This window comes from Cibotium barometz, chromosome 56 (assembly GCF_041138505.1).
Source record: "Cibotium barometz isolate CiBa-2024 chromosome 56, ASM4113850v1, whole genome shotgun sequence".
Classification (NCBI taxonomy): Eukaryota; Viridiplantae; Streptophyta; class Polypodiopsida; order Cyatheales; family Cibotiaceae; genus Cibotium; species Cibotium barometz.
Window position 1 is genome coordinate 24,357,941 of NC_141101.1, and position 13,830 is coordinate 24,371,770.

The following is a 13,830-nucleotide window of genomic DNA, read 5'->3' on the forward strand; positions in this document are numbered from 1 at the left end:
TGGCTTGCATATCTTGCAAGAAGTTCACAATAAATGTGTGTGTGTGTGTGTGTGTGTGTGTGTGCGTGTGTGTGTGTGTGCATTGCCTTTTAATCCATAAGAATATAGCATAGCGAAAAGATAGATAGCCGCAATAGACAATGCAATAGATAGAGAATGGAGAGAATTTAAAACTTTGAGATAGGTACAATGTGATGGTGTTGTCCACCCGTGCTATCACATCCCCTGGAGTCTCCATAACCAAGAGGGTCTCAAGCTCTAGTCACCACCTAACCATAGAGGATAAGATTGGTGTGCTTACACATACCTCCCACTAACATGTGGCTTGATGTCCACATTAGCCCAGCCATCTGGCCATCCGATCACCAAGCCACCTAGCTCTACGGCTAGCCAACGCTCCGACTAAGGAATCCTCACCCCTAGACCCCAAATGCACTCACCATCCACACTCCGACATTCAAGCTCCACATCCGGTCAAGCTCTCATGTGCCATTACAGACTACATGATAATACCCCCCTTAAGAATAGTTTTTGTCTGCAAAAATGAATTGCGGAAAAGATATGGTACCTAGCTCTATGGCTAGCCAACACTCCGACTAAGGAATCCTCACCCCTAGACCCCAAATGCACTCACCATCCACACTCCGACATTCAAGCTCCACATCCTGTCAAGCTCTCATGTGCCATTTACAGACTACATGATAATACCCCCCCTTAAGAAAAGTTTTTGCCTGATGTCCACATTAGCCCGGCCATCTGGCCATCTGATCACCAAGCCACCTAGTTCTACGGCTAGCCAACACTCCGACTAAGGAATCCTCACCCCTAGACCCCACATGCACTCACCATCCACACTCCATCATTCAAGCTCCACATCCGATCAAGCTCTCATGTGCCATTACAGACTACATGATAATACCCACCCTTAAGAATAGTTTTTGTCTGCAAAAATGAATTGAGGAAAAGATATGGTACGGGGTCGTCGCCTCCTGCACTTCTTCAGAACGCCCGCGGAGCATGTCCCATGTTGAGGCTTCCTTCAGCCTATTTTTCCACTTAACAAGGCCTATTGATACATAGTATACCTTGTGTTTTGATCTCTGAACCCAAGAATCATCCCTGGTTCATGTGGAAGTGAAGACTGTGACTTCAAGAACTTAATAAAACTTGGGATGAACTACATTGTCCTGATGGATCATTGTTTTTCACATTGTCATGAAAATCTGGATGCACTAGAGAGTTCTCCGGTAACTCAAGTTTGTAGTCTATGCTACCATCTATAGCTCTACAGCTATAGGAGATGTAGATTGGAATCCATATATCAAATAAATGGAGTAAATCTAGTCACACTAAATGTTTCAAATTACTCTAAGAAAATTCAAAAAATGGCAAGAATGCCTTCCAATTGGGTTGCTTGTTTGCTAACATATGCACAAAGCATATCCTTTAGCACTTGGTTGACTCTCTCTGCACCTGAGCTACTGATGGTTGTCATACTCAAAGTAGTTTCCAACTTTTGAAGATTTCCCTTCAAAGGGACTATTAAACTTCCTATCTCTATCACACACTATATCTATAAGTAGGCCATATAGTTTTTAGAGACATTTGATAAAGAGCCTAGCAAGCTCAAACGTTTTCACATCCCTTTAAGTTGGAATAAATTTGGCTATCTTAGTCAACATGTTCATTCTTCCCTTCAAGAAGAGTTTTTGTCCACGCAAAAACGGTCAAGAAACTATAAACAAGTGTATATGTGTAGATCATACGTGCATATATATGTTCATTCTTCCCTTCGAGAAGAGTTTTTATTCGCAAAAATGGTCAAGAAAACTATAAACAAGTGTATATGTGCAGATCATATGATCATCAATGCATATAATTTTTCTTAGTACTACAACAAAGAAAACATGACACATGTCATGTATTTTCCTTTAATACTACGACCAAGGAAACATGTGGTGCTACTGTTTCATTTGGAAACACTAACCCATAATTGCCACTTGCAACTATGAAAGATGTGAAGAAAACAAAACCCACTATTCTTTGTACATTCTATTACATCAAAGATATTTCTCTCTAGCGGTTAGAAACCACATGGAGTTGAATGAAACAATTTTGCGCAGCTATTACAAATCTTCAGCAAAGTGTTCTATGATGTGGTAAAATTCAATTGACATTGCACAGTCTAGGGATAACTGCACTTTCCCCTTTAAAAAAGTCCTTGCATTCTTCAAGAATAGTTTTAAGTCCTTTGTTCTTCCTAGAACAATTCACACATCTTACAACAAAGATAATGCCCACATAGATAGCATCTATGTGATCTATAGTGTCTATACACACTACTAGAAATCACGAGTAACATGTAAGCAATGAGAGTCATACAAAACCCCAAGCCCACGAGTAGATATATACCTATCTACATGTCTACTCTGGCAACCACTCTGGGCACTACAACCTGTGACTCAATAGCCACTAGCTATGTCTCTACGAACATGTCTTTGGGTTACCATGCTGACATCTAAACGTTAGTAGCACCGTCCAGACACACCTCTATAAGTGTGGGCTCATTGGACATATCTACTAAGTCAAACATTAGACAAACCATTCATAAATCATTCTCAACTATAGACAACGATCCGTAAACCATTTTCAACCATGAACAACAGTTTACTACAAAGCAAGAATTGAGAATTCATTTCTTGTTTAACCGATTTGTATATACATATGCTATGATATGTGGTCTAGGTATGCCTCCAACATACCTTACATAGATAGATAAACAATCTCAATCTCAATACTTCGAGAATTGTATGGACATGAACATTATCATCTAATTTATGTTTAGTGCCAATATGAAGTCTGATGTATAGCATTTCCTTATTTCCTCCTCATTACAATGGTTATGCATTACTTACTCGTTGGTGGCAATATACTACCCAACTATAATCGATGACAAACAAGGAATACTAGGTCCTCATATAAACTTCATAGAATATTTCCAAAACACAAATTAGTACAAGTTGGCTTTTCTTTTTTTGTGATGTTTGCTTCGTAAAGTTAAACTGTGTCCACTTTACCCTGTCTATCTAAAACTCCAAATCCTTCCCTCGATTTGGTTAACTCTGTACTCATGGATATACTCTTCCCGAGTTGAAATACTTGAAGGAGCCATCTCTTACAAGATGATTGAGCCACTTAGCTGTTGGATAAATTTGATGAATACATGGGAACGAGGGATAATATAAGAAGCATAACCTTAGGTCAAATATGTACAAAGGTCAATGTCATAATCACCAAGCAGTAAACTATCAAAAGGGTTCATCGAAGTAGGTGGAAGCAATTCATGGAAAGTCAGTTAGGCAGGAGAGAATGTCATAATCACCAAGCAGTAAACTATCAAAAGGGTTCATCGACGAAGTAGGTGGAAGCAATTCATGGAAAGTCAGTTAGGCGAGAGAGAATGTAGCTGATTGGCAGCTCACTTGACGAGCTAGAATCAAGGAGGAGGTGATGATGATTTTGGAAGCAAATTCTCGACATCATCTATGATGTAATCGACATTATACTTGTGCCTATTTAAGAGGCAACATCTAATGAAAATGTATCGCTTGCATTTTTTATATTATTATGATGTTTATTTGCTAAGTACTTTGCTTACTGCTGTTAATCACTCAATGCTGTGCACACTTAGGCTTAATCCACCATGTTGATCCTTGTCTTTGATTTGCCATGAAATTCAACATGGTATCAGAGCCTTATTACTCATTCTGTCTTCTACGTGTTGTTGACTAGACTTGTGCATCACTGCTTGCTTTAGTCTCCTATGATCTGCTACAATAAGCGCCTACAAGGCCACGTGCTAACCACAATCGCTACTGCTCTTCCATGACGACCTCCTGTACCACGCTCTATCTACGTTTGCTGTTGTGCAACACTTCACGATGCACACCGATCAGATACATTAGCTACATAAGCATTGTACATAAGCATTGTACTGCATCCATGCAAAGGCCACATGCCATGCTCGTCTCAGCTAGAGCATCCACCACAACTGATGTGGACCATCTTTCCATCTCTTCCAGAGGAAACTAACTCCACGTGCCACCTTGTCATGTCAACTCCATGCACCACTTTATCTTCTGATTGGTGTATTGCTTCAGTTGGCATCTGAGATCAAGCATATCAACATCAAGCTACAATTCGAATGTGGAATCAGTCAACAAACTTGTTGCTGCTGAAAGACAGTTAAAGGGCTTGCTATTTTTTTTGCTATAACGATCGACGGCTTGCTCTAATAGTCGACGACCTGCTGCTACTGACAACCCACAACTTGCTGGTTGACTGCTAATAACTTGTTGTTGACATCTACTTTCTGGCCAGGTTTACTTTTTTGGCCAGGTTTACTTTTTTGGCCAGGTTTACTTTTATGGCGTTGTTTACTTTCTCTGAATCAGTGTTAACCCATTCCTAGGGTTAACAAGAGATACTGCCATTATCTTATATCAAGGAGTCAAGGTAGATACACCAAAAGGTCATACATTCAAGCTATGAAGCAATGGTGTCCAAATCTACAACTTGGACGGGCGCCATTAATGATCCTATGTAATACTTATGGTGATTCCCGCTTCAAGAGCATGTGGTAGTAAGTTAGGATGAAGTCCCAAGTGATGTACTTCATGGATATATTATAAGAGTAGTCATTGTAATAGCATTAGGCCTCTTATGAGCCTAAAGTGCTCGATGGCCACAATTTAAGTGAGTGGCCATGTATATAAGTGAATATCTCTCATAATACGAAGAACTCTCCCATTGTGCAATGGAGTCCTGCTCTTTCTAATCTTCTTGCTAATCTCTCTCTCATGCATGCTAGTGAGTGTGTGTGAGTGAAGTGAGGTGAGAGGAGGGACGAGTACACGTAATGCAATGTGGCGGTGTGACAACGCTCGGCAGGGGAGATGCGGTGGAATCATTTCTCAAGGAGTTATAGAGCTTGGAGATCTCAAGGGTTTACGAGCTTCGCCATTGGAAAGATGCTCACAATAGTTGTGGTTCACCAGGTAATCTCTTGTTGGATGTGTTTCAAGGAGGGTTAGGGTGAGCCATAACATTTTTGGCACCACTGCTGGGGAATCATCCCTTGGATTTTTCCATCGTTTTTCTCTAATCTACGAATTACCCCTTTCCCATTATCTTGATTAATGGTTTCCTATGAAAAAGATGTGGTTTTGATGGGGATTTGTGTGTGATTTGGTGAGAAATAACTCTCTTTTTTGTTTTGTAAAGAATGCCTTTTGCTTAATTTTTAGCTTAAATTGTAAAGAATGCCTTTTGCTTAATTTTTAGCTTAAATTGTTAATTTTATTGTTGTTGATTTGGTTTTTAATGTTCCTAAGGCTTGCACATAGAGTGTATCATGCTTGGTTTGCTTTCATTACATCAAAAAATGCAATAGAATGCAAATTTTAATGATTTTTAGCTCTCTTTTAAGTTAAACATAAAGCTAGAATCATTATTTTTTTCTTGATTTGTGTTTTTTTTTGAATTGTTTGCATTAGAGTGTTAGCAAGCATTAGGAGTAGCTTAATGTTTTGAAAAATTTCTCAAAAACATCAAAAAGCTGTTGAAATCCACTAATCTTTCTTAATTGTCTAGTTTTTGTCATTAAGAGTGATTAATCCAATTCAAGAGGCAAAAAGATTAGAAAATGTGTTTTTTGGGGTCAAAATTGATCATGTAAGAGGTTGAAATTAGTGTTTTTGGCGCGTGAGAGCATTTAGATGCATCAAAACATAAAATTGCATCAATTGGAGGAATGTGGCTCTCTTTCGCTTAATTTTGCATAAAGAGAAGAGACTAAAATTAAGAGTTTAATTAATCTCCAATTATAGATTAATTTACACATTAGTTGATGCACATAGCTTAGCAATTTTATGCTATATCTAATGACGTACTCAATGGTGTGAATTAATTAATGATTAGTAGTTAATTAGAGTCCTTGATTAGTCTAAAAGGAGGAAAGATTAGTGGAAGCATTGATTAATTCTTAAGCACTTTTGTACATAACTCATTTAAGGCTAATGAGCATTAAATTTTGTACATAACTCATTTAAGGCTAATGAGCATTGATTAATTCTTAAGCACTTTTGTACATAACTCATTTAAGGCTAATGAGCATTAAATAAAAAGATGCCAATGAGTTGTCAAATTGTCCATTTTGGGGATCATTTATGAAGAGTGTAAGGGGGTATCATAAAAGGGTTGACTTTTTTAATTCCCACTTGCCTTTTTGGAAAAATGGCCATCTCTCCCTAATTTAAAATTCAAAAAATATTCCCTCCAAACAAGGAAATTTGAATTTCCCTCTAGACTAAAAAAAAATCGTGAACCACCCAGTTCACGTGAACCGTACCTGCTATTTCACGTCGTGAAACATCCCCTGCGGCGGCCAAAAGAAAAAAGAAAAATAAAAATCGGACATTTCATGCCTTAAGGTCTCACGTCTAAATATATATATATAAATATATATATATATATATCGCATGTTTCACGCCTTAAGGTCTCATGTCCAAAAAATAAAAAATTTAAAAATCGGATGTTTCACACGTTAAGGTTTCATGCCTTAAGGTCTCATGCAAAAAAAAAAACGGACGTTTCATGCCTGAAGCATTTCATGTCTTAAGCGGTTCATGCCTTACTTAAGGTTTCATGCCTTAATGTCTCACACCCAGCCCCTCTACACAATGACCTACCATCTGCATCAATGACCAACTCTGATAAAGCATCTACCCCCTCAACTCGATCCTCATTGAAAAATTACAATGCCACAATCTTGCAATCCATATCTATTCTTGAAGAAGTTTCCCAAGTGCAACCATCTAACAAGGAACTCAAGGGGAAAAACCTCCAGAGACGATGCCTCTTCATCGACCAACCTCACTAAAGGAGATGGATGCATGCTGACTCCAACATCTCTATAAGTGTAGGTACCAAAAAGCTTACTACAAGCAAAAGAGTACTACCTGTTGAAATTTGAGCATTGTGATGAGCTATGGTGGATCAAACACTAGAATCAACATCATTAACAAAGTGATTAGCAAATATTTTTAAGACGTAATGGATAATTAACAAATAGATTAATGTAGGCATGGATACTCAAAAACCAGCAAATTCTCATTAGGGCAATGCCTCAATTTATAGAGTTTACATCAAGCATCAAATCCCACTGATTTCTCCATGATTCACTCCATCTCTTTTCCCTGATTCTCTCCACCTCTTCACTTTTCCCAGAATATCTCCCAGAATATCTCCACACTTCCTAAATCTTCTCATGCTACCCTTTATTCTCTCCTAGTAGATTCTTCTCACCTTTTCACAGGTTCTTTCACATTTACTCATTCTCTTTTACAGCCTCTAACCAAGGGCTTGTTCCCGCACACACCCTATTCACTTGTATTTTTAACACTTCCCCTCAAGTGAATAATCCTAGTACACCTAGACCCTATACCAAGTTTGCCTCCCCTTACTTTATAGTCTGCAACTAGTGTCTACACCTCTCCTCAAGTTATCTTAGCACACCTGGACCCTGTATCAAGTTTCTTTCTTACTTGATAGCCCGCGACCAGTGCCTCAAGTCCCTAAACTTCATAGTCCTTGACACACTCTCTCTCTATGTGTCCAAGGCTACTATAAGTGCCCGACCGCGACCTTGACTAAAGTGCTCACACATACATCTACCACGTGGCCTACATCATCGGTGGCTCAGAGGTGGTTTTACTTTGTTGGGGCAGGTTACATTGGGTTGTGGGGTCTCTCTCTCTTTCTCTCTCTCAGAGATTTTTACATGGCTCCTCACTCTTTGGAGCCTCACATCTTCTCTTGTCTTCAGTCTTCTTGTCGTGGCAGCTTCTCTTCTCGTGTCCATGTCTTCCTTTAGATCCTCTTGGTGTGGATCTTCCTCTTGGAAAGAGATATTCTTCTTCTTTCATGGCTGGGGCCATGAGCTTGTCCGTCAGGTCTTTTTGCTCCATGTGAGCAACATGTTTCAATGTTTTGCTGACAGTTTCTTTGGGATTTTGATGTTCATCTTGTGTCATTATGCAATGCAAACCCAAATTTATGCGGGAGGTCTTACCTCTTGCCTTATTCTGGACAAGGGCAGTGTCTGATCCCATATTTACACTGATGCAATGTGCCCAATACATAATGTGCCAATACATAATGTGTATAGCATTCATTCTTATGCACATTCCCAAATCCAACTCTGGCTGTGAATAATCTTGAATTTGAGTGAGATTTACAGGCATTAACCAAGGATTAAATGTAAAATGATGATTATCACAATTTTATCAACACAATTTTCCCAGAAATTACATTAAATCAAGGGTAACCAATTTGTACGGAATGGTTGGAGTATCAAACCAACTCTGAATTGCAATCTGAAGTTATAGGGATCTGTATCAGATACCTAATGGTTAATTTGAACCCTCAATTACACCAAAATATAGTGATTAGCACTGATTAATTATTGATTAGTAAATTAATCCATTGTTTTGTGTGCAAAAAATAGAGTATTCGGGGAGTCTAGATCTGGTGCCTTAGACTTCAAATGAGCTCAAATGCTTTTAAGGCCATCAATAGCAATGAGTCTAGTAGAGGATTAAGCCAATAAACACAAGATTTGACCAAATATTGAAAGCTTAATCTCTAATTTACCAAAGTCACCTGCAGATTCGATGAAGAGCTTGGATCTCACTGTAGACTTGATGAAACTGAATTTTGTCTTCACCAGCTTGTAGAGCGTGTTTGAAAACACCTTGGGCTAAGAGGAATTAGAGAACTTTGATTTGTGGAAGCTGTAATGTTCATTTTCCTCAGAAAAAACGCGCCTGTAATTCGGGCTGCCGTCGACGATTCGCGCTGATTCCCTTCAATTCCTTGGAGTAGCTTGTAGCCCCTTGAGTGTAGTTTAAGCTCCTAAAAGGGCTTGGCCTAATTTGAAGTGTGCAAGGAGAATGGACTCCTCCACTGGCTGGGGGTGCATAAACTAGTTGAAAAAAGAGAAAAAAATATAATTTTTTATTAATCCTAATTAGCAAAATAATTAGCAAGATAATGGGCTCACAAATTAGCATGGCTCTGATACCATGTTGAAATTTGAGTATTGTGATGAGCTATGGTGGATCAAACACTAGAATCAACATCATTAATAAAGTGATTAGCAAATAATTAAGATATAATTAGTGGATAGTTATAACACAAATAGATTAATGTAGGCATGGATACTCAAAAACCAGCAAATTCTCATTAGGGCAATGCCTCAATTTATAGAGTTTACATCAAGCATCAAATCCCACTGATTTCTCCATGATTCACTCCACCTCTTTTCCCTGATTCTCTCCACCTCTTCACTTTTCCCAGAATATCTCCACACTTCCCAGAATATCTCCAAACTTCCTAAATCTTCTCATGCTACCCTTTATTCTCTCCCAGTAGATTCTTCTCACCTTTTCACAGGTTCTTTCACATTTACTCATTCTCTTTTACAGCCTCTAACCAAGGGCTTGTTCTTGCACACACCCTATTCACTTGTATTTTCAACACTACCAAGGAAATACCAAAGCTTGGATTCCCAAGCACATCAAAAAGTCCCCTAAGCTTTGACAAAGAAAGAAACCTCAGCACCAAAAGCATCAGCCATCAATTTATAATGTGTAATACCTCCATATGGTTGCCAAATTCAAACAAAGTGAAGACAGTCTCACCACCGACTTCAACCCTAACACCTTCACTTAAAGTTCGATAAGAATGGAGTCACAAGCAACACAACCTTTACTGGAAAGCACGGGTGATTCCACCAGCAAAACTTTTTACTCTATCGTTTCTGATCAAGCTGATCCAATTGCATCTTCAAGATACTTGATCAGATCAAGGACGAAACTTGCACTTGGATCATTGGGATCAACATTAGTCTTGGATTAAGAAAAAGCTTTATGAAAAGCTTCATTTGGATTGAGAATGGGTCATGAGTATGACCATTTCTTAAGTGAGAGAGAGAAAAAACCATTAGAATTAAACATAAATGGAAATTTATGTAATTCTTTACTATCATTAATTAATTAACTTCAATAGCATTTCAAAAACCATACCAATTAAGCTTCTCAAGCTTGAGAGGGGTTGAGAAGAGAGAAACATTGAGAAATTATAGAAAAGATCAAAATTTACCATACTTACCTTACAATTTGCTTGATTCTTTATTCACAGTAGAGGCCCCCAACCAATCAATTGGTTTAGTATGTTGATGGAGCCACCAATGGGGATTGAAGAAAGAGAGAAGTTCAAAAACTAGTGAATTATTAAAGAATTCACAGTTCTTGGCTTAGGTGGAGTAGAGTAACAAGGCATAAGCACCAGCTCTTATACTTCTCAAGGCCCTTCGTTCATAAAACACCTACACAAGAGCTTGTGTGTTCATTCAATCCCAATGGCAACCAACCAAAAGCCTTACCTACAGCCTTGACAATAATTGAGCCACAAATTTAAGAATTAATACCCACGTTTGCAAAACGGAGACTTATGAGCACATCAAAGACAAACTAACAATGCTCTTGTCACCCCTCTGGATGAGAAGCATGAGTGCAGAAGCTATGCGATAGACATAATAACCTATTCTCTCAAAAAGGAGAGTAGAAACAAGAACTTGTTGCTCATAACGTGGTACTAAGAAAAACATGAAGTCATAGTATTGTCTATCTCAAAATAGTAGAATATCACAAGCACCTCCCAACGATCTTCAAAAAGCCATTACATTCTTGTTAAGCTTATAGCCTACTATTCTTTTGGCTAAGTGAATGTAGCAGCTGCTCCATGAGTACATATCTATACTCATGCACTCGAGGATATTATTTAAATCATTTGGGATTAATTTTTACATTAATAATTTATTTTCTTGTGAAGGGACTAGACACTGTCTCTTTGAGGTAAGACCTTCCCTAATGGCCACCACCAAGATAGATAAATTTGGAGGGACAAGCTTTCATACATGGCAGACCAAGATCAAATATACATTAATGAAAAAGGGGTTGTGGAGAATTGTCAAAATGGTTGGGAAGGAGAAGAATCCTAACTCTAGGAAGGAAGAAGCATTGTGGGTTAGCAAGGATGAAAAATATCTTGCCATCATAGCATTGGGATTAAGTGATTAGTTTATCCATCACATAGACGGAAAAATCACTTCAAATGAAGCCTGGGAAGAGTTGGCCATATTGTTTGGTGATCAAGCTAAGAGCTCCAAGATTAGCCTTCTAATTCAATTCTTTGAACTTAAGTCAAACAGTGGAGATTCTCTTGCCTTTCACTTAAATTTGATGAGAAGTCTAACCACACAACTTGCAAGGATTAAATTAACCATGGAAGAAGATGTACGCATTGCATTTCTTTTTAAAATTTTACCCCATGAGGACTATGACAACATAGTCACTACCCTCACTAACTTGCCTTATCCAACACTAGCTGACATCACTGCATCTCTTTTAGAAGAGGAAAAGAAGATCAAAAGGCAAAACACCACTAGCAACACCATGTTCCAAGATGAGGCCTACTTCACAAAGAAGCACTTCAACAACAAGGGATTTGCATTAAAGCCAACATTAAAAGACAAAGGAGAGAGTAAGTGCCACTTTTGTGGTAAGCCTGGACACTTTCAGAGAGATTGCTACACCAAGAAAAGGGTATCTGTAAACTTGGTGGAGGATGAGGATGAAGACGAACATGTTGATGCTGTGGCCTTTCATGAGACCAATTTTGTTGACAATGATTGGGTCCTCTAAAATCCTAAGTCATATTGTATCCTCTCATTTTGTAACCAAGAAAAGGGTATCTGCAAACTTGGTGGAGGATGAGGATGAAGACGAACATGTTGATGCTGTGGCCTTTCATGAGACCAATTTTGTTGACAATGATTGGGTCCTCTAAAATCCTAAGTCATATGTAAATCATATATGCCAATTGTATCCTCTCATTTTGTAACCAATAGGCCACAATTGGAGTGAGATTTGAGGAGTCTAATGCCAATGCAACTGGAGTGAGTTTTAGGTTGGAGTCATAGGTGTTGTCACTACTGAGAGTGGGCAAGCCATGAAGCTTCCCATGGACTACTACTAGGGCTGCGGGTCATTAATTTGAGGGATGGATTGGTGGATAAAATTGATGTATACATAGGAATGAGGGATAATATAAAAAGCATAACCTTAGGGAAAATATGTGCAAAGGTCAAAGTTGTAATCACCAAGTAGTAAACTATCAAAAGGGTTCATCCAAGTAGGTGCAATTCGTGAAGAACTAGTTACGTGTGGGAGAGAATGTAGCCAGTTGACAACTCACTTGATGAGCTAGAATCAAGGAGAAGGTGGCGATGATTTTCGAGGTAGGTTCTTGATGTAATTGACATTGTACTTGTGCCTATTTAAGAGGCACGATCTAATGAAAACATATCACTTGTGTTTTCTATATCATTATGATGTTCATTTACTAACTACTTTGCTTACTATTAATCACTTAATGCTATGCACACTTAGGCTTAATCCACCATGTTGATGCTTGTCTTTGATCCGCCTTGAAATTTAACACTTACTACAAAATGCTCATTATCTTGACTTTAAACCCTTGGCACTACGACACAAAGTTAGGGAATTTCAACACCAAATCCTTGTTAATCCAATGTCATTGGATCAACAACTATGTTAATCTCTAAACTCGATGGTTCAACATCGGCCATGATAGTAGCCCTAGAATCAAGCTTTAATGTGGATATAAATAGTAAATTACTTTAAGAACTTGCCCAAATACTTTGTGGATCCATCTCATGGCTACATGCCATGCTTGAGTATAGTGTGAAAACACTTTAAAACCTACCCAACTACACACTGAACACTCTTGGCAATTTGGCCACACCAAATTGACAAGTTTTAGATTTTATCTAGAATATCAGACACCTGAAGTTTGTGACTTACCATAAAATTTGAGCTCGTTGTGGAAGCCAGCACACCCAATATCGTTTAGATGAAACTACCACTTTTTGTTTTGATAAATTCATCACCCTCATTCGACGCAAGGTCCCACTTTTCCACTTCCCATAAAATGGGTCAAAACTTGACTCAAAAATCTTTGCAAGCGAAAGATGTTCCTAAAAAATCTTTGCAAGCAAAATATGTTCCTCAAATTGAATCAATGATCAAAGCTTGAACATAACTCACATTTTCTTGTGAAGCATAAACTTGGTTTTACGTGTTGAAAACCACACACAAAGGTTTACTTCTCTATGAACCAAGCAATGTTGCTATACCAAGAAAGCAAACAACACGACGGTTGTTAAATAATGCAACTTGACATTGTTCAAGGACACAATCCTACTGTTATTAAATGACACAAAGACACTTTCTAGTGGCAAGAATAGTGGGCTTAGTTTTGTCTCCAATTGGCTTTTCTTCTTGTGTAAGAGCGTCTGCATAGCATCGGTGCCATTTATTGTGGTGTGGTTGATTGGTGGTGGAGGCTGCTCCTTTTTGGTGTCTCTCTCGCTACGGATCTCAAACCTATAGTTCCTCTCCTATGTGTCTAGTGCCTGTAAAATCAGTGTGGCAAAGTTGTCTTTAAGAGTACAAGCTTTGACATTATGTCTAGCCTCTCATGCTTCTCCGTTATCAAAATGCCATCATAGATTAATGGCGCAATAGAGTTCATCCATGACTTCTGTGATCGAGCTTCACTCGAGCAACTCAAAACTAGATATCTCCAGAATTTGAGAAGTATCCCAAAATGGCCTAGGAGCCTTCT